The sequence below is a fragment of the Hypanus sabinus genome, chromosome 8 (assembly GCF_030144855.1).
Source record: "Hypanus sabinus isolate sHypSab1 chromosome 8, sHypSab1.hap1, whole genome shotgun sequence".
Lineage (NCBI taxonomy): Eukaryota > Metazoa > Chordata > Chondrichthyes > Myliobatiformes > Dasyatidae > Hypanus > Hypanus sabinus.
In genome coordinates, this window is record NC_082713.1 from 63,208,041 (window position 1) to 63,228,319 (window position 20,279).

The 20,279-nt window shown below is 42.6% G+C and overlaps 1 long non-coding RNA gene across 2 annotated transcripts in view; it reads left to right on the top strand.

Moving 5' to 3' along the window:
• The window catches only part of LOC132398206 (uncharacterized), a 187,048-nt gene that overhangs the window by 133,246 nt on the left and 33,523 nt on the right, over window positions 1–20,279 (top strand). The window contains exon 3 of one of the 2 annotated variants that reach the window (XR_009513576.1): window positions 2,174–2,764. The exons of the other annotated variant lie outside the window; for it this stretch is intronic. This is a non-coding gene — a long non-coding RNA (uncharacterized LOC132398206). Of the gene's footprint in view, window positions 1–2,173; window positions 2,765–20,279 lie in introns of those variants that run through there. 2 annotated transcript variants of the gene reach the window in all.

A 20,279-nucleotide genomic window follows, 5' to 3' on the forward strand; every position in this document is an offset into this window, starting at 1 on the left:
TTTGCAATTAATTATATACATCTGAAATAGAGTCACTGTGCAAATATCTAAAATATGGCAACCAAATTCCCCTATGGCAAACTCCCACAAAGACCAATGCAAAAATAACTAGAGCATCTATTTCCAGCGTGTATATCAATGCATAACTATTGGAGAAAACTTCATGGTAATTCTCTTGCTCTTCCTCAAAGTGGTTGACATTATCTAAGATATCTTGTTCTCAGAAAGACAACACCTTTGTATTGTGCAGTAATGTCAGCCTTGATTTTTATGCTACGTCTCTTAATGTGTCCAGGACCAATGAGGTAAATGAAAACGTGTGTCTTTATCTACTGTAAATGTGTTTATAGGTCCCTGTTTAACAGTTACCTGCCAAGTTATTGACATATATACCGGAGAGATCATGCTTTTTCCACATAATTTTCCTATTATCTTCAGGAATAGTAAATAACAGATGAGACTGCACTTGAAGCACTAAGGCTATCCACCCCAGCAACTGGCCTACAAGCTAAATACACACCATTGTGGTAGTAAAAATTTCACAGGAATGGATATATTCCGTGAACTGATAGAAAACTGGTCACTGTTCAGTATCTGTCTCTCAGAAGACGCTTATCAGTGAAGGTAGACATTGAAGATGACCATTTTCAGTGTGCCAGCACTGCCTTTGGTTGACTGAGAAAAAGATAATTTGAAAACCATGCATGCAGCATTGGCAAAAAGAAATCTTGGTTTATTGGTCAGCCATGATCTCTGCCATCCGATGTACTTGTGAGACCTGAGATTCCTAAAGTAGGCATCTTTGTCCATTAATATTTTGTCTCTGTGTACTCTTCCAAACCAAAATCCGTGTCCTTTCCTGGGCTGATGTCTACAGCTTTGACGCCCCAGTCATAGTCACTAGGTTACAGCAAGCAAGCCACAACAATCTCATATCACAATCAGACTCCGGAAACAGGCACAGTATTCTGAGCTCAGGCATGGCAAGAGACTACCAAGCACGGAGAAGAGGAAAGGTTTCAAGGATGTGTTCAAAGTAAACTCAAAGAAACATAACTTCATTGATTACTCTGGCAAATTCTGGATTGATCGCCAAAAATGTTTAAGAAGCATTCAGGATGGTATTGCATAAACATGGCCAGTGAAAGGAGTGCACCACTTCATCAATTACCCAGCTGACCACTCCTTCAGATAACTCCTGTCCCATCTTTGCCTTCAGAGCACACAAAAACAGAGTGAAAGTAAGTCACTCTTGGTTCAGAGACCTGCCAAAGGAAGGACAAACGATTAATAAGTTGCACTCGCAAGATTTCACTATAAATTCCATACTGTTAAGCCAAAGCTATCTAGATGATCTGCTTGGAAACCTGGCCGCCTGGCTGGACTATAAGAGAACAAGTTCATAAAATTCCGGTCTGATCTTATACATAAATCATTTTTCTTACCTGTCACAAACAGGCAGTTAGAATCAAGGAATTCATGTTTGTGGCTTTTAAATATGTATTTTGCTGACCTTTACAGATCAAATAATTGCTTGCCAATGGATAAGTTTTCAAAATGTTGACTGAATACCTGGGTGATCAAATTTTGAATGAAGCCTTTTGCAGAGTACTAGACTCTGCTGAATATCTGACAGCAACTGAACATAATCAATTGCTTTTATATTACAAAATATAAAATGTCCCTCACACACTGAAGTTCTAGATTAATAAACTAAAGTAATGCTTTTGCTAGCTTTAAAAGTTAATATAGGATTCCATGTTAAGATAATGAAATTAAAATTATGAACTGTTATGGTTCAAACCTCATTTTCAGTACGTCAGCTTTCTCATACTATACGGTAGGTAGAAATATGAAATCACTTCTTGTACTTTGACAGGATGTTGTTCAAAACTTTAGTTTATACAGATTAAAATAGACATGTCAAATTTCATGTGAAAAAACGTGGCTTTTTTGTCTGACAGGATTGATCTAACTGTCATGGCATTTTGTGGATTTGAAATCCTTGCACTTTCGTTACCTCCCCCGACAAAAAAATAATTCACTTCTTTTGTAATCATTTGATTTTGGATAAACCAGTGGTTTATTTCACAGCTGTATTTGGAAGTGTTAAATAGCTAAATGATATTTACATTAAAATGTTTAACCTCATTTTAACCTTTTCTATTCTAAGGTTATTAAAATGACAAAAGATTTCCACATGGATGGGTTAAATACTCGGAAGCTATGAAGTCACTTCAATGCTGCAGCAAGTTTATTATGACTGCCAGATCCAGAGTGATATTAGGTTTCACATCTCCAGGAATATCTAGCAGTTTACCAGTTTAAACATGCCCCAGGAAGTTTACAGCTGATGAACATTGGAAATCCGGCCAGTATCTTGCTTGCATGTCTAAGATTGAAGGTGAATCTTTGAAAATTGCCATTTATAGAATGGCAGCACAATTCACCATACTTAAGGAAGCTTTTAATGGCACACCATTTATCACATAAACCACTCAGGAAGCACAGCAGGTAGTTATTAATTTGCCTTCTCCATCTCCATTCCGTAATGAGCTATAATCTTCTGCTCTGAAAGAAATATCAAAGCAGTATTTTTTTATTAGAATGACCATTACAGTTTAATAAAGACAAATGGTACCCTCTAGAATTTTGTTTATCAAATATGTTAACTTCACAGCGATAAACATTATGGGTCTTAAAGCAATGTGTTCTTACAAAATGCAGTTGTAATTGTTTAGCAAAATCATGCATTTTGAGTGGGACTTGAAGCTTCTGCATGCAATAAAAAATTAACAAGAAAAATTAAAAATATAATATGTGGCAATTCAATATGATTCAGAAATTCAGCCAACCTTGATGATTATTGGACATAAAATTGAATGTTGATATGCAATTTTAGCCATTGAATTAATTTCAAAGTTGCATTTGATTTATGTATATTTATGTGGTGAATGGTACTGAACTACCACAATAATAAACAGGAATACATAGATAGGAGACAGATAAAAATGTTGGTCAGCAACAAAGCTGAACTAATACCAAGACAGCCAAATTAGCATGCAGCTCTTAGTAGAACCCTCTTCCAATCAAGCACAAATGAAGAAGCACTTGGCAATTAGCATTGAGCACTTCACAATTTCCAGCATTCAAAAATTAAGTTCAGATTGATAAACTGTATTCAGGATTAAGACTGCACAACTGTTTGGTGATCTTTAGACTTCAAATATGGTGAAAGCCAGGAAGCAGAGGCAAAATTCCCGCACAAACCATTGTGTTAGAAACCTGTGCTACAATTCAGCTTATTAGTTGTTCTAACTGCAACCTTGGCATATGTGGAATAGTAAAAACCACATTGTCACTGATTGTCAAGATCACCATCAAAGTCAAAATCAACACCAACAGCCCAGTTGAGTTTATTGCAAAAGAGCAACAGGAAACATATTTGCAGCAATATTACATGGGCATAGCTGCAGGTACACAGCATTCACTAGAAAAATATAAATTAAGATATAAAAAAAATAAAAGAACTTGATTTGAACAAAAATGTTTGCTGCAGTGCAAAGTGGTCATAGTTATTTATTAATGGAGATACAGCGTGGAATAGGCCCTCCCTGGCCTACTAGCGATGCTGCTCAGCAATCCCATGATTTAATTGGTGTCTAATCACAGGACACTTTACAGTGACCGATTAACCTACTAACTGGTACATCTTTGGACTGTGGGATGAAACCAGAGGAAACCCACAGTGTTACAGGGAGAACATAAAACCCCTTACAGTCAGTAGCGGCAATTGAACCCGAGTTGTCTGTACTGTAAAACATTGTGCTGACCGCTATGCTACTGTGCCACCCCGTTGCCATACTGAGGTAGTGAGTAAGATACTGAAAGTTGGTTCAAGAGCTAAACGTAAGAAGGAAAGGAGCAGTTCTTGAACCTGGTGAGTGGGACTTCAGGCTTCTATACATAGATGGTAGCTGTGAGAAGGTGTCATGGGCTGGATGGGGAAGATCTTTCATGACAGGTTTTGCCTTCCTGATGCAGCAACTCATGTACATCATAAGCACCAGACAGTCTGCAGGTGCTGGAAATCCAAAGCAACACACACAGAATGCTGGAGGAGATCAGCAAGTCAGGAAGCATCTATAGAAGTGATTAGATTGTCAACACTTCAGGCCGAAACATTTCTTCAGGATTGAGGATGAATGGGAAAGATGCAAGAATAAGAAGGTCAGGGAGGGGAAAGAATCTAGCTAGAACATGGTAGGTGAAGCCAGGTGGGTGGGCAAGATCAAGGGCTGGAAAAAAAGTAATATAGGAAAGGAGAAAGGGAAGAAGGAGGGGACCCATGGGGAAGTATGGGCAGCTGAGAAGAAGTAAAAGGTTAGAGTGGGTAATAGACCAAGTTGGGGGGGGGGGGGGAGTAATTTGCTTACCAGGACGAGAAATCCATATTCATGTCATGAGGTTGGAGTATAAAGTGTTGATCCTCCACCCTTAGGGTGGCCTCATCTTGGCACAAGAGGAGGCTAAAGACCGACGTATCAGAATGGGAATGGGAATCAGAATTAAAACATTTAGCCACTGGGACACCCTGCTTGTGAAGGATGGTGTGGAGGTGCTCAATGAAATGGTCCCCAATTTACCAATGTAGAGGAGGCCACATTGGGAGCACCGGAGACAATAGATGACCCAAGCATGTTTGCAGGTGAAGTTTTGCCTCACGTGGAAGGACTATTTTGGGCCCTGAATGGAGTTGAGGAAGTAAGTGTATGTACAGGTGGGTCTTGGGAGGGAGATTAGAAAGGAGGAATGAATAGAGAAGAAAATACAGAGGGAGTGAACCTGTGGAAAGTGGAAGGGTGGGGAGGGGGAGGCAGGTAAAGATACGTTTAGTGATGGGATCCCTTTGGAGATGGCAGAAGCTGCAGAGGATAACATGTTGAATGAGAAGGCTGATGGGGTAGTAGGTGAGGACACGAGGAACTCTATAACTATTAAGGCAGTGGGAAGATGGGGCGAGCATGGATAAATGGGAAATGGAAGAGATGTGGGTAAGGGCAGCATTAATAGTGGAGAGAGGGAAACCCTGTTCAATAGTGGAAAGACATCTTTAATACCCCTGAAGAGAAACCTGCATCCTGGGAACAGGAATGGTGGAGGCAAAGAACTGAGGAAAGGGAATAGCATTTTGCCAGAAGATAGGATAGGATGAGTTATAGTTGAAATAACTGGGAACATGCATATCACGTTGGCATAACATACTGGGCTAAGTCCGCTACTCTCTGCAACTTCTTATGTTCTTGTGCATTCTGCCATACCAGACTAGGATGTAACCAGTCAGAATAATTTTAACAGCACATCTGTAGAAGGCTGTTAGTGTTCAGCAACAAGCTAAACCTCCTTAACTTTCTAAGAAAGTAAAGATGCTGGCATTTATTCCTTGTGATCACATGGCTGTGAATAAATATGTGCCAGTTAGCATTCTAGCTACAGCTATATCAAGAAGAGCCAAAAACATTTCTCGCTTGCCAAAGAGCAGCAGGTGGAGTGATATCACAGCATTATAATGGGATAGGATGCCACTGACTGTAGGCATTTATCATCACTACATCTCAGCTCTGAGATGAAACACTCAACTGATATGTTGTTGTGCATAGAATCTTCTGTGAGCATACATTTCATATCTTGGTCACTGAATTTATTTTGCTTGGTGTGAAGTATTGCATCAAGGATATATTTTGGCTTTTGCTGTGCTGATGACAGCTCCATAACATTTTTATATAAAATGCTGCTAAATTATGTGGAGGTTGCACAGAGGGTTATGAATCCTTATTTTGTGTAGAACGCCTTAAATGATATTGCCTATCATATTAACTTTATGAATATACTGCAACACATGGTTTCACTTGTCCTTTAATTTTCAAACAATATCTTCTGATACCTCCTTGTGAGTATGCTACAAAAAGTAAGCATAAAATAAATCTTAGTTCTTCTCATTGAAAGCAGTTTTAATATAGTTGTTTATGTTGTGACTGTGAACAAGGTCACTGGGGAGTAGTGAAGCTGGTGATAAAGGAGCCTTTGTTCTGCACAATAAGAAGACATCATTTTGGATACACCCTTGGTAGAGGCTCACAGACCCAAAGGTACATCACATTTTTATGCCCATAACATCAAACATAACGGTGGGCAATTCAATCCAATTTCAATAGTTACAACATTGTTTATTTCAATACTTGGTGTTGACAAATGATTCCTTTGAGATACATAGTGGAAACGCATTGTAAGGCACCTCAGGAGATTCAAACACCTTTGGGAGAAACTAATTAACACAAATATTATCCATAAGACAATCAGATATAGGCACAGTATTAGGCCATTTGGCCCATCAATTCTGCTCTGCCATTTCATCGTGGCTGATCCAATTTTATTCTCAGCCCCAATTTCCTGCCTTCCTCTCTGTATCCCTTCATGCTCTGAACAATCAAGAATCTATCAACCTTTGCCTTAAGTATACAGAACAACTTGACCTCCACAGCTGGCTGTGGTAAAGAATTCTACAGATTCACCACTCTCCGGCTAAATAAATTCCTCCTCGTCTCCATTCTAAAAGAACACCCTTTTATTTTTAGGCTGTGTCCTCTGGCCTTAGACTCTCCCATCATAGAAAGACCATTGAAAAAAAACTCCCCCATCATTGAAACATCCTCTCCACATCCACTCTGTCAAGGCCTTTCACCTTTTGATAGGTTTCAATCAGGTTACCCTTCTGGCTCTGGCTCCGCTGAATTGTAGTGAAATCAGGCCCAGAGCCATCAAAAGCTCTTCATATGACAAGCCATTCTATCCTGGAGTAATTTTTGTGAATGTCCTTTGTACCCTTTCCAGTTTCAGCACATCCTTTCTAAGGGGCCAGAATGTGCTTACAGTGCTTTATAAAGTCTCAACATTACATCCCTGCTTTGATATTCTAGTCTTCTTGCAACGAATGCTAACATCACATTTACCTTTCCAACCATAGACTCAGCCTGCAAACTAACCTTTAAGAAATCTTGCACAAGGACTCCTAAGTCCTTTAATGCATCAGTTTGTTTGTATTTTCTCTCCAATTAGCAAAGCTTTTGATGACAGAGCCATATGTCCAAAATTAATGTTGTCATGGCTATCTCCGAGTTCAGAAAAATGGTAAATACACAAAAACTATTGATTGACTATTCCTGTGACCATGTTTGATAATGCAAAGTGACAACACCAGTCTGGTCTGCCAGCTTACACTCGCCACAATGATGTAAATAATTTAGCCATGTTGCCTAGTTTGATGCAAGCCAATCAGCACAAACCCACACCAATGATGCAGGCTACAAATTACATGCGGAGATAAAAAATGCATGTCAAAAGGACAATGTAACAATATTGAATTTTGAATATGCATGTAAATTGAGAAAGTCAGGTTGGTGCTGGATTCCTAGAGGGGGAGTTTCTGGAATGCCTGTGAGATGGCTTTTTAGAGCAGCTCATGGTTGAGCTCACTTAGAAATAAGCTATTGTGGATTGGGGATTCTGCAATGAACCAGAATTGATTAGAGTTTAGGTAAAAGAATCTTTGGGGAAGAAATAATCATAAAGTGATAGAATTCACAATGCAATTTGAGAGGGAGGAGTTAAAATCACAACCACGGATTTGGCAGCGCAGTAGCTACGGCAATTGCGCTTGTGAATTTGCACGTATCGGCTAATTAGTATTTAATCATGATAGTATTTAACTCCATACATCATAGTGCTTGGCGAGACTTGGACAGAACATAGCGATGCTTTGCTGCTGTTTGCTTTCGACCTTCCCTGAGATATTTGACTTTTACGTCAACTAACTCTGAAGACTAGTGGTATTTGTTTAATGTTTAGACGTTCTTTTCAGCCGCAGTGTAGGCTTTGTGTTGTTTTTGAGAGTTTTAGTTAACAGCCCTGCATGGCCCACCCAGCGTTTATTGTTTATTTTCCTCTTAACACAGCTTGTATTAAAGTCTGTGGATTGATTATCGACCTGCTTCAGTGTCTCGTACTTCGCATTTGGGCCATATGCGAACTTGGTAACAGCAAGTCTCAAACAACAAAAATGGACCCAGCAGACAGAGAGCAGCTGACCTTGGCCGTGACATTCATTGGTCAGGAAGGAGACAATCTACAGGCAATGGAATTTGTTCTCAGTAAAGTTACGGAGGCAATGAAGCAGATAACCGCGTGCCAACAAGCCCAGGTTCACTTGAAGGGATAGATATCATCCCTAGCCGCAGCTGTTCAACAGCTTGCCACTGACAATCAGACTCAGGTGTCTGCGATTTCTGCACTCATGGCCACCATCCATGAACTTACAGTGAACAGCCAGCATCAGCTGACAGTCATTAATGTTCTTGCCAGCTTAATTCAGAAACTTCAGGCCGCCTCAGTCCCACTTCCAGTATCTCACAGGTCCTGGTTACCCAGTGCGAGCTGACATTCCAAGCCCAGCCTGGTCATTTTGGTGATGATGCATGAAAATTGGCATACATGATCAATCATCTTGCCGAACCTCCAGTCAACCTGTTCAATGCTTTACAGGAGGAAGGATATCCCGCAGCCCAGTCATTCCGACATTTTGTGGCCACTATGAATCCCTGGTGATGCAGCTTGGTCTGGCCAACTGTATTCCAGGCCTTGGTTAACGATGTGCTTAGGGACATGTTGAATGAGTTTGCTTGTGTATTTAGATGACATCCTTATCTTTTCCCGCTCTCATCAGGAGCACGTCCTGCATGTCTGGAGAGTACTCAGATGCCTTCTTGAAAATAACCTGTACACCAAGCCTAAAGAAATGTGAATTCCTTAAAGACCAGGTGTTCTTTTTGGGCTATATACTTACCCCATCCAATGTTCAAATGGACCCCAGTAAAGTTCAGGCAGTTGCAGAATGGCCCAAACCATCTACAGTCAAACAGATATGGCACTTCATGGGGTTTGCAAACATTTATCACCAATTCATCCGGAACTTCAGCTCTATCATGGCTCCAATTAATGCACTCACTAAGACCTTGGCAGGATTCTACTGCAACGTTTCACCACCGCACCACTGCTGCAACACCCAGACCCATCTCAGCCATTCATTGCTGAGGTGAATGCAACTGATGTAGGCATTGGAGCTATCCTTTCTCAGCGCTTGTCTGCGAATAGCTGGCTGCACCCTTGTGCCTTTCTTTCCATTCACTTGACTCCAGCTGAGAAGAATTACAATATTGGGAACTGAGAGCTTTTGGTTGTCAAGAAGGCCCTCGAGGAATGGCAGCACTGGCTGGAGGGGGCAGAGCATCCATTCTTGGCCTGGACAGATCACAAGAACCTCTCCTATATTCAGGATGCTAAGAGACTCAACTCTCGTCAAACCCGGTGGGCTCTCTTCTTCACAGGTTCAATTTCTTCCTCACTTATCATCCTGGCAGCAAAGCTCTCTCTGGCAGTTTGACAGATCTGAGGACAATGCCGATCCAAAGCCCATTCTTCCTCGCTCGTGTATCACTGCTCCAGTGATCTGGGTAATAGAGGCAGAGGTGAGGGCTGCCCAACAATCAGATCCAGGCTCAGATGGGGTTCCTCCCATCCAACTGTTTGTCCCTGCAAAGTGTTGGAATGGAGTCACTCCTCCCATCTGGCTGGACATCTGGTAATTCAATGGACTCAGGAGTTTATAAAGAGAAAGTATTGGTGGCCATCTATGTTCTAAGATGCCCACGACTTTGTGTCTGTCTATCCCACTTGCTCTCAGAACAAGACATCACGCCAGTATCCTGCGTGTCTGTTATGGCCACTGCCTGTGCCCCACCACCCCTGATCCCACCTCTCAGTAGATTTTATCACTGGTCTGCCCCCGTCTAAAGGAAACACAACCATTTTGTTTGTTGTGGATCAATTTTACAAGGCTTCCTACTTCATTGCCCTTCCCAAGCTCCTATTGGCTTGTGAGACTGCCAGACCTGTGTTCTGGCTCCATGCCTTTCCTCAAGATATAGTGTTTGATCACCGATCACAGTTAACTTCCCACATTTGGAAGGGTTTCTGCTGTCTTGTAGGAACCACAGCTAGCCTCTCATCTGGGTTCCACTCCCAATCCAGTGGCCAGACTGAGAGAGTGAACCAGGAGTTGGAGACAACCCTGCGCTGTCTTGCCTCTTCCAACCCCATGTCCTGGAGCTCCCAATTGGTTTGGGCAGAGATGGCCCACAATAACCTCCAGTCATCCTACACCGGTATGTTTCCCTTTGAATGCCAGAAGGGATTCCAGTCCCCACTCTTCCCTGATCAGGAGATTGATGTAGGAGTTCCTGATGCTGAACAGCTGATCCAGCGCTACAAGGACACCTGGAGATGATCCAGGGCTTCTCTGCTGCACACCCAGAAACAGCATTCCCGGCAGGCTGTTCGGCTCCATTGACCAGTAAGGCCATTCAAGCCAAAAGAGGGGTTCTGGTTGGCATCAAGGGATCTTCCCCTGAAAGTCAAGAACCGGAAATTGGTACCGCGCTACATGTGACCGTTTGTTGTGGAAAAGGCTGTCAACAAGGTGTCATATAGATTGCATCTACCAGCATCACTGAAGATCCTCCCAGTATTCCATGTTTCCCAGCTCAGGCCAGTTACTACCTCTCCCCTGGCCCCAGTCACCCCACCTCCACCTCCGTCTTGCCTGGTAGATGGTTCCCTTGTCTTTATTGTGTGGTGCCTCCTGGCATCTCGTCAGTTACGTGGTAAAGTCCAGTACCCTGTGGACTGGGAAGGGTATGATCCAGAAGAACGTACTTGGATATTGGCGAAGGACATCTTGGACAAGTTGCTGATCCAAGACTTCCAGCGACACAGGTCTGAGGCACCTCAGGCGCTGTGCCTAGAGAGGGGGGCCCTGTCACAACCACGGATTCGGCAGCACAATGGATATGGCAATTGTGCTTGTGAGTTTGCATGTGTCAGCTAAATATTATTTAATCATGATAGTATTTAACTCCATACTTTTCATCATAGTGCTTGTCGAGACTTGGACAGAACATAGCGATGCTTTGCTGCTGTTCGCTTTTGACCTTCCCTGAGATATTTGACTTTCACGTCAACTAACTCTGAAGACTAGTGGTATTCATTTAATGTTTAGATGTTCTTTTCAGCCTCAGTGTAGGCTTCATGTTCCTTTTGAGAGTTTTAGTTAACAGCCTTGTTTGGCCCAGCATTTATTGTTTATTTTCCTCTTAACACTGTTTGTATTAAAATCTGTGGACTATCGACCTGTTTTAGTGTCTCTCACTCTGTACTTGGGCCATATCTGAACCTGGTAACATCTAAGGTCAGATGTATCAGTATTACCATAGAGTAAATGGAATTAAAGAAGCCTTGGAGAGAAGCTGGTCAAAGTTGATTGGAAGGGAACACTAGTAGGGGTAATGACAGATCATCAGTGGCTGGAATTTCTAGGAGCAACTCAGAAAGTGCAGGATAGATACACCCCAAAGAAGAAGTATTTGAAAAGCAAGATGACTGTAGCTGACAAGGGAAGTCAAAGCCAACATAAACGCCAAAGAGAGGCACATGATGAAGTAAACATTAGCAGGAAGTTAGATAATTGGGAAGCTTTTAAACACCACCGGAAAGCAACTAGAAAGTCAGAAAGATGGAAGAGATGGACAATGAAGGTACGCTAGTCAATCATATTAAAGAAGATAACAAAAGTTTCTTCAGATATATAAAGAGTAAAATAGAGGCTAGATCAGATATCAGACAGCCTGAAAATGATGCTAGAGAGGTGTCAATGGGGGACAAGGAAATGGTGACTGAAGTGTATAAACATTTTCCATCAGTCTTCATCATGGAAGACACTACTAGTACAGCAGAAGTTTGAGTGTCAGAGGGCAAAAGGGTGTGAAGTTGCCATCACTAGGGAGAAGGTGATTGGAAAACTGTAAGGTCTGAAGATAGGTTAATCACCTGAACCAGATAGTTCTGAAAGAAGTGGTGGAAGAGATTGTGGAGGCATTAGTAATGATCTTCAGAATCAGAATCAGGTTTATTATCATCGGCATGTGTCGTGAAATTTGTTAACTTAGCAGCAGCAGTTCAATGCAGTTCAAGCAGCAGTTCTATACGTAATATAGAAGAAAAAAAAAAGTAAAAATAAATAAATAAATCAACCATTTACAGGATATGTATATTGAATAGATTAAAAATCATGCAAAAACAGAAGAAAAAATTATTAAAAAAGTGAGGTAGTGTTCACGAGTTCAATGTCTATTTTGGGGTCGGATGGCAGAGGAGAAGAAGCTGTTCCTGAATTGCTGAGTTTGTGGCTTCAGGCTTCTGTACCTCCTATCTGATGGTACAGTTAGAAAAAGGCATTGTCTGGGTCCTGGAGATCCTTAATAATTGACGCTGCCTTTCTATGACTCCTCTCCCTGAAGATATCTTGGGTATTTTGTAGTCTTGTACCCAAGATGGAGCCAACTAAATTTACAACCCTTTGTAGCTTCTTTCTGTCCTGTGTAGAAGCCTACCCCCATACCAGACAGCGATGCAGCCTGTCAGAATACTCTCCATGGTACATCTATAGAAGTTTTTGAGTGTTTTTGTTGACACACCAAATCTCTTCAAACTCCTAATAAAGCATAGCTGCTGACTTCTTTATAGCTGCTTTGATATGTTGGGACCAGGTTAGATTCTCAGAGATCTTGACACTCAGGAACTTGAAACTGCTCACTTTCTCCACTTCTGATCCCTCTATGAGGATTGGTATGTGTTCCTTCATCTTACCCTTCCTGAAGTCCACAATCAGCACTTTTATCTTACTGAGTGCAAGGTAGTTGCTGCAACACCACTCCACTAGATGGTACATCTTGCTCCTGCACGCCCTCTCATCTCCATCTGAGATTCTACCAATAAGGATTGTATCATCAGCAAATTTATAGATGGTATTAGGGATATGCCTAGCCACACAGTCATGGGTATAGAGAGAAAACAGCCGTGGACTAAACACGCACCCTGAGGTGCACCAGTGCTGATCGTCAGTGAGGAGGAAATGTTATCACCAATCTGCACAGGCTGTGGTCTTCTGGTTAAGAAGCTGAGGATTCAATTGTAGAGGAAGGTACAGAGGCCCAGGTTCTGTAACTTATCAATCAGTATTGTGGGAATGATGGTGTTGAATGCTGAGGCATAGTCGATGAACAGCATCCTGACATAGATGTTTGTATTGTCCGGGTGATCTAAGAGCATGTGAAAAGCCATTGAGATCGCGTCAGTCATTGACCTATTGTGGCGATAGGGAAATTGCAGTGGTCCAGGTCCTTGCTGAGGCAGGAGTTCAGTCTCATCATAACCAACCTCTCAAAGCATTTCATCTCTGTGGATGTGAGTGCTGTTGGGCAATAATCATTGAGGCAGCTTGCATTATTATTCTTAGGCACTGGTATAATTGTCTTTTTGAAGCAAATGGGAACGTCTGCCCATAGCAGTGAGAGTTTGAAAATGTCCTTGAATACTTCTGCAAGTTGGGTGGCTCAAGTTTTCAGAGCCTTGCCAGGTACTCTGTCGGTTCCTTCCGCCTTGCGAGGGTTCACCCTCTTTAAGGTCAGCCTAACATTGGCCTCCGAGACAAGGATCACAGAGTCACTATGTGCAGCAGGAATCTTTACAGCTGTAGTTATATTCTCCCTTTCAAAGCTGGCATGGAAGGCATTGAGTTCATCTGGTAGTGAGGCATCGCTGCCATTCATGCTATTGGATTTTGCTTTGTAGGAAGTAATTTATTGTAAAACCTGCCAGAGTTGTCGTGCATCTGACGTCACCTCCAACCTTAATGAAATTGTCTCTTCACCTTGAAATAGCCCTCAGCAAATCATACCTGGTTTTCTGGTATAGACCTGGGTCGCCAGACTTGAATGCCATAGATCTAACCTTCAGCAGACAACATACCTCCTGGTTCATGCATGGCTTTTGATTTGGGAATGTACAGCAAGTCTTTGTTGGCACACACTCATCCTCACAGGCTTTAAAGAATTTGGTAACCACTGCAGCATATTCATCCAGGTTTGAAGATGAATCCCTGAATATGGTCCAGACCTCTGATTCAATGCAGTCCTGTAAATGCTTCTGAGCTTCCCTTGTCCATACCTCCTTGGTCCTCATGACTGGTGCTGCAGACTTCAGTCTTTGCCTATACTCAGAGAGTAGAAGTACAGCCAGGTGATCAGACATCCCGAAGTGAGAGCATGGAATAGCATGGTAGGCATTCTTAATGATGGTGTAGCAACGGTCCACTGCATTGTTGCCTCTGGTATAGCAAGTGATTTTCAGACTGGCCTGGTTAAAATCCCCCAAAACGATGGTGAAGGTGTAACAGTGCACTGGTTTGTGCATGTTGATCCCATTGCTCAGATCATCTAAAGCCTGATTGACATTGGCCTGAGGTGGAATGTATACTGTTATCAAAGTGATCCCGGAAATCTTTTGCGGTAGGTAAAATGGATGGCGCTTAATTATGAGCTATTCCAAGTCTGGTGATCTTTCAAGGATTGATAGATTTAGGCATGCTTCTGGAAGACAAGAAAATTGCAAATATCACTCCACTCTTCAAGAAGTGAGGGAGGCAGAAGAGAGGAGACTGTAGGCCAGTTCGTCAGACCTCAGTGGTTGGAGATGATGGAGTTGATTATTAAGGATGAGGTTTCAAGGTACTTGAAGGCACATGATAAAATAGGTCATAGTTAGCATGGTTTCTTCAAGGGAATATCTTGCCTGACAAATCTTCTGGAATTCCTTGAAATAACAAGCAGGATAGACAAATGAGAATCAGTGTTTATGTGGATTTTCAGAAAGCCTTTGACAAGATGCCAGATGAAGTTGCTTGATAAGTTTAGAAAACATTGTATAACAGGAAAGATATAGCATGGATAAAGCAGTGGCTGATTGGTAAGAGTGGGAACAAAGGCAGACTTTTCTGTTTGGGACTGATTCTTTTTATATTATATGTCAATGATTTGGATGATGGAATTAATGGCTTTGTGGCCATGTTAATGGACAATACGAAGATAAATGTACAGTCTGGTAGTGTTCAGCAGCAAGGAGACTTAGCCAGATTTGGAGAAAGGACAAAGAACTAAGAGATAGAATAGTGTCAAGAAGTGTAAGGTCATGTAATTTGGTAGAAGAAATGAAAGTCTAGACTATCTTCTAAATAGAGAGAAAATTTTAAAATCTGAGATTAATTAGCAGGTTGAATCTGTGGTGAGGAATGCAAATGCAATGTTAGCATTCATTTTGTGTGGACTAGAATATAAAAGCAAGGATGTAATGTTGAAGCTTTATAAGGCACTGGTAAGGCCTCATATAGCGTATTGTGAGCTGTTTTGAGCCCTTATCTAAGAATGGATGTCATGACAATGGACGGGTTCAGAGGAGGTTTATGAAAATGATCCAGGGCCAATTGACGGCTCTGGGCCTGTACTCACTGGGGATCTCATAGAGATCTATCAAATGTCAAAAGGCCTCTAAAGTGTGGATGTGGAGAGGGTGTTTTCTAGTACCAGAGGGTATAGCTCCAGAATAGAAGGATGTTCATTTAGTACATCAAGTTCACCGATGACACGAACGTGGTGAGTCTCATCAGCAAGAACGAGTCAGCTTACAGAGAGGAGGTGCAGTGGCTAATGGACTGGTGCAGAGCCAACAACCTGTCTCTTAATGTGAACAAAACAAATTAGATGGTTGTTGACTTCAGGAGGGCACAGAGTGACCACTCCCCACTGAACATCTATGGCTCCTCGGTAGAGATCATAAGGAGCACCAAATTTCTTGGTGTTCACCTGACAGAGAATTTCACCTGGTCCCTCAACACCAGCTCCATAGCAAAGGAAGCCCAGCAGCATCTCCACTTTTTGCGAAGGCTGAGTAAAGTCCATCTCCCACCCCCATCCTCATAACATTCTACACGGGTTGTATTGAGAGCATCCTGTGCAGCTGCATCTCTACCTGGTTTGGAAATTGCACCATCTCGGATTGCAAGACCCTGCAGCGGATAGTGAGGTCAGCTGAGAAGAAACAGCATTATGAAGGACCCCATGCAGCCCTCATACAATCTCTTCTCCCTCCTGCCGTCTGGGAAAAGGCTCCGAAGCATTCGGGCTCTCACGACCAGACTATGTAACAGTTTCTTCTCCCAAGCTATCAGACTCCTCAATACCCAGAGCCTTGACTGACACCTTGCCCTACTGTCCTGTTTATTATTTATTGTAATGCCTGCACTGTTTTTGTGCACTTTATGTAGTCCTGTGTAGGTCTGTAGTCTAGTGTAGCTTTCTCTGTGTTGTTTTTTATTACGTAGTTCAGTCTAGTTTTTGTACTGTGTCATATAACACCATGGTCTTGAAAAATGTTGTCTCATTTTTACTATGTACTGTACCAGCAGTTATGGTCAAAATGACAATAAGAGTGACTTGACTTGACTTGAATTTCTTTAGCTGGAGAGTGGTGAATCTGTCAAATTCATTGGTACAGGTGACTATGGAAGCCAAGTCACTGTGTAGATTTACAGCAGAGGTTGATAGATTTTTTATTAGTAAAAGCATGAAGGGTTACGGGGAGAAGGCAGGAGAATGGGGCTGAGAGGGAAAAGGATGAGCCATGATGAAATGGCAGAACAGACTCAATGGACCAAATGACCTCACTTTGCTCCTGTGTGGTATGGCCTTATTGACCTAAGCAGATAGAAGTATTGGTGCTACTCTTAAAAAATGCCCACACTCTTAGACTGCTGTTGACACATCTACACTGTGGGTCATGGATGTATGCTGGACGAGCACCCAAATATTGTGCCTGTGATCAAAGTCACTGGAGAGTCACTGAAGCTGGTGATCTAGAAGTCTTTATTCAGTACAATAAGTAGGAATCATCTGGAGGCACTCATGGTTTAGGCTTTCAAACCCAAATGTACATCACAGTTTTATACCCTTAAGATCAAAGATAACAGTAATTGATTCGATACAAAGTTAATTGTTACAATGATATTGTTTACTTCAATATTTTGTGTTGACAAATGTTTCCTTTGGGAGAAATAGTGGAAACACATTGCAATTGATAAGATACCACTGAAGGTCCAATCTCTTTTGGGAGAAACTAATTAACACACATATTCTAAAGCTTTTTAATAACTGAGTGCCAGACACCCAAAATTAATGTTATCAGGGCTTTTGCTGAGCACACAAATATGGTAAATACACAAAAACTATTGATTTCCTATTCCTATGACCATGTTTGATATGCTAAGTGATAACATTCATCAGGTCTGCCAGCTTGAACTCAAATACAACAGTGCAAATAACTTGGCTATGTTCCCTGGTTTGATGCAAGCCAATTAACACAACCCCATTGTCTTAACATTTGGCTCTTGCATATGCAATCTCAGTCTTTGGAGCAGCCTGTGCTTTTAGCTTCAATTTACTGCTTGCAATTTACAAAATAAATGAAGGATAATTGCAAGCTTCCTCGACTTATTTACATTTACAATAAGAAATGATACTTATTTCTTGTTTGAATTATTATATGCTATATTCACATTACTCTAGAATACTCCTCAACAGTTTAAACATGCAAAATAAATTACTGGCAAACTAAAATTTGTTTTAGTTATCAATTCATTCTATATGTTGAGACAGAACATTGTGAGAGCTAGAAACTAGATTATAATATAAAACAGTAATTTTAGCTTTATCTGTATGGTAATATGTGTTTTATTCCCATTTTACACCTCACTCATTGCTATATTCCTTTGAAGTTGCACTCCATCCTACCAGATGGATGAGATTAAAATTAGACCATCAAACCGTGAGATCAATTATCCAAATGAGGGAAGGAAAGTAAAACCATCTGGAGCTGGGTCATTCATTCTTTTGGATTTGAATTGATGCAACATAACAGGTTATAGCTTTGTTGCAGTGTGACTAGACAAACAGAAATGCAGCTGTAATTTCTTCAGAAATTGTAGTACAGTTAATTTTTATATGCTGTACCAAGATGGAGGATTTGTCTTCTTTTAAGTCTGAGATTTGTTTCCTCAGAAGACACTGAAAACAAATCATTTTATTTTGGCTGATTGGAGAGAGATTAATTAACATACTGTGACTGTTGTCTGTTTATATGCTATTTGCTGTGAAGAACAAACTATGAAACTAAACAATTTAAAATGTACTAATTATTCACTGGAAAGGCAGTGGAGACACTTAATGGTTATTTTTCAGAGCTGTTTTCACTACAACCAGTCTTTGTAAATGAAGAAATACTTGTTAACATTGTGAGACGATAAATTACTCATGATCTCACAGCCACTGGCAAAGGGCAATGGATTATCACTAAAGGTTTGTACATTCAAACCAGTGAAATGGACATAATATTCAGATGGGCTTGTTCCTGTTCACCATGATCATTTATTTTCCTTATAAGACCATAAAACATAGGGGTAGAATTACTCCACGTTAGTCTGTTCCACAACTCAATCATGACTGATTTATTATCCTGTGGCGACCCACTTTCTGTGCAGGCAAACCAGCTCACAAATAGCCAGCGCGAGGGGAGAGACTTTGGTAATGCTCCTCTGACGTCATTTCTGCCTGGAGAGGGCGGGTGCTAGGGATTAAATGCCAGAGCTGCGAAGTTTGAATAAACTAGCCTCGAAAAGAATTACCAACTCTGTGTCGTTGTCTCTAGCTCTGTATGTAGTACATCACTACATTGGTGACCCTGATGGTGCAAACGGGATTTGGACCAAAGGTAACTGACTCTTCATCTGTTCACGCAGTTTCGCTAAAACTGCCGACTTTCTGGGTGCTGCGACCACGCGTGTGGTTTAGCCAAGCAGAAGCCCAGTTCCAGATTCAGCAGATATCCTCTGATTCCACGCGTTACTACCACATGGTGAGTGCCCTTGACCAGGAGACGTCCGCCCAGGTTGCGGATTTCATACAGTCGCCCCTGGAAGAAGGCAAATATGAAGCATTCAAAGCGCTACTCATTGGGACCTTTGGCCTCTCACGGCATGAGCAGTGTGCCTGCCTTCTTCACCTGGACGGTTTGGGAGACAGGCCGCCATCAGCATTAATGAATGAGATACTGGCCCTGGCTGACGGAGACAAGCCATGTCTCATGTTTGAGCAAGCGTTCCTAGAGGAATTGCCTGAGGATATGTATCTGCTGCTGGCAGACGCAGATTTCAGTAACCCCCGGAAGGTGGTGGCCCGGGCAGACGTGCTGTGGAAAGCCAAGAGGGAGAGCGTGGCGTCCGGCAGTCAGATTACCAGGCCACGCACCCAACAGCAGACCAGACCAGGCCCGGCAAGGGGGCGCACACAATACAGAGGCAGGAGTGAGGAGGACAGTGAACAGTGGTGTTTCTACCACCAGCTGTGGGGCACAGAAGCCCACCATTGTTGCCCGCCCTGCAAGGGCCAGGGTCAGCTGCCACTAATGACTATGGCGGCTGGCCACCAGGACAGCCTCTTGTACATCTGGGACAAACAGTCGGGACGCCACTTCTTGGTCGACACCGGAGCAGATATCAGCGTCTTGCCCCCGACGGGGTACGACACCCGCAACAGGAAGCCAGGACCCACCCTGAGGGCCGCAAATGGCAGCATGATACGGACCTATGGCACCCGCACAGTGCAGCTGCAGTTCAGTGACAGCCGGTTCACGTGGGACTTCACACTGGCCGCAGTGGCCCAACCACTCCTGGGGGCGGACTTCTTGCGAGCTCACAGCCTGATGGTCGACTTGCAAGGGAAAAGACTGGTACATGCCGAGACTTTCCAGACATTCCCCCTGGGTGAAGCCAAGTTGCCGGCCCCACACCTGGACTCCATCATGCTGTCGGACAACTAATTCACCAGAATCCTGGTGGACTTTCCATCGATTCTGGCACTGCAGTTCGCGGCAGCCATGCCCAGACACGGGGTACAGCACCACATCCCGACCCAGGGACCACCCCTCCATGCCTGCACATGAAGGCTTCCCCGGGAAAAGCTCCACATGGAGAAGGAGGAGTTCAAGAGGATGGAGGAATTGGGGATCATAACGGAGGTCCGACAGCCCATGGGCCTCCACCCTGCACATGGTGCCCAAAGCAGCCGGGGGTTGGAGACCATGCGGCGACTACCGCAGACTGAACAAGGCTACAACTCCAGACCGCTACCCTATGCTGCACATACAGGACTTTGCGGCAAACCTGC